The sequence below is a fragment of the Condylura cristata genome, unplaced genomic scaffold, assembly GCF_000260355.1.
Source record: "Condylura cristata isolate star-nosed mole 26May11 unplaced genomic scaffold, ConCri1.0 scaffold00010, whole genome shotgun sequence".
Classification (NCBI taxonomy): Eukaryota; Metazoa; Chordata; class Mammalia; order Eulipotyphla; family Talpidae; genus Condylura; species Condylura cristata.
The window spans coordinates 53,161,167-53,164,768 of NW_004567111.1; positions in this window are offsets into that span (position 1 = coordinate 53,161,167).

Consider the following 3,602-nt stretch of genomic DNA (forward strand, 5'->3'; position numbering starts at 1 on the left):
TAGGGGCCCTTTAGGAGAAAGTATAATATACATTTATCCTTTGGAGAAGATGGGAAGAAGATGAGTTCCCCTAGGTTTGGTTCTTCTGAGAGTCAAAGCCTGGAGCAAAATATTGATTGATTCAGCTGCTTATTATTTCATTTCAGCCACTGAACTCATCCTACATGCTCATTAGGGATTTACCAAGACTACAGAAAGTGGCATCCCACACTTAAGAGTTTTGTGGTCATGAGCTGTTAACTGGCCCCTCTAACCCATCCCTTGCATCTGGTACCAGCACTGAGTCAGAAGAGTAAGGAAGGTGGACTTGAGTCCATGAGGAAGAGCCGGAGAGCATGGAGATGATCTGCAATGTACAATGCCCTCTTCCAGCCTCCACTTTGGAGAATGTGGCTGACTCAGAACAGCACAATGCACAGCACAATGCACAGAACTCTGGGTTCGGCCCAGAGTCAGAAAGCTGAAGGAGATGCAGCTAAGTTGGGGGCCTCCCAAAAGCAGACGTTGCAGCAATGCTCAAGTTGACCTTCCTAGCACAAATGTGGCCACAGCATAGCTTTCCCTTTCAACTCTGACAGTTTTCTCTTGATGCCAAACCGAAATCACTACCTTTCAAGAGAAGTAGTTCTGGAACATGTTCAAGCTTAGCTCAGTTGACATGTTCCAAGCCCAACCTTGTATTCTCTTCTGGGGGGACTGTCTCCATGTCCTTTTAATGTCTTTCCCCTTTCAAAGAGCTCTGATTTTCCTCTTAAATGAGATGAGCATCTTCTGTGACATCAGTAGAACCACACGAACTCGGGGGACAGCCACACCTGGACTTTATTCCAGCTCCACCCCTCACTCTGTGAGTGTGTGAATTATTGAGCTTCAGTGATTTTCTACCTGTGAAATGAAGTAAGGTCTGCCTCACAGAAGGGTTGTGGAAATCACATGAGGTATTTGACTCACTGGTTCAGAAGATGCTCCTAGGTCAATTCCTTCAGTGCCCTGAGGGATGGTCTGCCGGCAAGAGAGGAGATTTTACTGAAAAGTGGACTCCGGGCCAAAGGAGCCACAGGGCATGAAGCATGGGGTGGCTGGAGAATGATGAGCCATCCGCCCAAGGGAAAGGCATGTGGACACATGGAGGGGCACGTGGACCACCTCCCTGAGGACCTGATGTCATCAAGGCAGCTGGCCTTTAAGCAAAAATGTCATGCAAACCTGCATGCCTGAGCAATGAGGCACTGGAGGAGTACAGCAAGGAGAGGAGCGCTGAGCGAGAACAGCTACTGCTGATTAGTGTCTGGGTGGGCCCTCTTCTAGATGCTTCCAAACTACCAGACTCAGTCCTCAGAAGCACTGCACAAGGTGCGTGCTGTCATTATCCTGTCTGTGCAGATGTGGAAACAGGGGCACAAAGAGGGTCTCCCACCCAGGACTGTATAGTGAGGACATGGCAGAGCAGGATTCAAACCCAGAGCCTAGAGAAGGGAGCTGTAGAACTTGGGAGACATTTTGGACTAAATCTTGACTGGCCTTAGGCTGCACCAATTCTAGCAGATGGAGGAGGGCACCCAACTGGACTAAGGACAAAGTGAGTGCAGCTCTGAGCAAGCTAAGTCTCCAGACGTGGGGATGTCCAGGCAGCGACTGGACAAATGTGTCTGGAACCCAAGTAGCATTGATGTGGGAGTTCCTGCGATTTAGGAGCATTGGAAGTCTGTATGAGAGGGAAGCACTCCATTCCTAGCTATGATTCAGGCTTCCAAACCACCCACGCTCATCTGTTTTCATTTGTATTTAACTGTATCGGTAGCAACCTCTGACAAAGACTCTCCCAGTGGAGGCTCAAGACAAAACCACCATGTCCCTCCCTCACAACCTCTTCTTTCAGTTAAGGGTGAGAGCTGCTGGGTTTCGCACCTTTGTGCACCCCATCAACTTCTGTCTGGTTCTCCCCGAGTCTGAGACTGCAACATTGTCCCGGGGCTCCCAGAGCCCCTCTGATACAGGTAGCTTTGACAGCTGCAGTGGGTCATTAAGAGGTCTGCTAACCCCATGACCTCCAACGCCAGTCGGCCACAGCGTTTTTTAAGAGGGACAAAGGGCATCGACCTCTGGGCCAGGGCCCCCCAGTCGCCACCCTTGGAAGGTCCTGATCGGGACCCCAGCCTCAGAATTAGACAGTCCCAAGGCCTGGGAGAGAAGCCAAGCTACCTGCAGGCTGCTGTTCCTATGTTGGGGAAGGATCCGGCAGCTTTCCTGGCAATGAGCGTGCCATTCACATGGCCAGGAGCCAGGCTGTCTGCATGAATGAGACTCTGTGCTGCCCAGGGTGTGGGAGGAAGAAGGCGGAGGGCGTGCCTGAAGCTGCCTGGCAGCGTCTGGCAGCACTGGTCGCCCTTCACCTTGACCAAGGGTAGTTTCCAAGGAGAGTGACTTTTTTTTGGTGGTTAGTTACAGTGCCTGTCTGCATCCAGGTGGAACAATACTTGAGCAGCCAGGAAACGTACCAGGCAAGGGAGGATGAGAAGCCACCCACACTATCACCTTTTAGAAAAACTGCACCTGGGCCTGGCCTAGTGGCATAGAGCCAGGCTCTAGGTTGAACTGCTTATAGAAAAGCTGTGCTGAGCTCCTGGGCCACATCACTGGAGACAGCCTTCTGGGGTAACTGCTGTCCCTGTTCCTCCAAGAGCCCAATACTGACCGTCCTCTGACTCTGTCTCTCTGGCCCCTCCCAGCCCCCAGAGGCAAGTCCAGTCACCACAGAACTGCAGCATCCTCAGGACCCTCACATCCCACCCCCCTGGGCACAGGCTATGAGGTTCATGCCAGTGCGGTGAGCCTGAAGGAAGGAACCAGCAGAAGGAGCACACACTATGGAGCCCTTCCCTCCACACCTCCACCAGGGCTGCAGACCACCAAGCAAACCCACCTGATGAGTCAGCCCATTACGCCAGACTCACAGCCTCTGCTCTCACTCTGAGCCTCTCCTCTGGGGTCTCCGGAGGAAGTTGACCAACAAGGTCTTGAAGGCAGTGTTGAAGGCAGAGGGAGACACACTGGACTACAGGGGCGATCACTCCCATGTCCCAGATGGACAGATGGGGGCCTGCCCTCCACGGCCTCCAACTTGGCTCAGGAAGAAAGGCACATCTTGCCCAACAGAGAAGACTCGGTGCTAGTGTCCCGTTAGCCCACCCTGCTCAAAAGCTTGGTCCTCTTCACCTTTTAAGGCCACACTACATGCTGTAGCAGTCGACTTGGGCCACCAAAATAAAGTACCACAGACTGAGTAACTTAAACATTTCTCATAAATGTAGCTCATCCTTTCGGGAACTGACTTCCTAATACTTCATACTTTGCCTATACATATACATCCATGTGTGTGTACATACGGGGTGGGGTAAAACAGGTGAGAAAATAAATGGGAGTGGAATTTTAATGATAGGTCAGTCTTGGCAAAGGGTGTAAGAATATACTTTGTACTGTGTTTTATAATTTCCATAAACCTGAAATTATTCCCAAATTAAAAAAATAATGTAACAGAGGGTCTGTGTCCCAAGGCCCCATGTCACCCTGCAGCTTTTTCTTCTCACAGCTCCTGTGAGGGC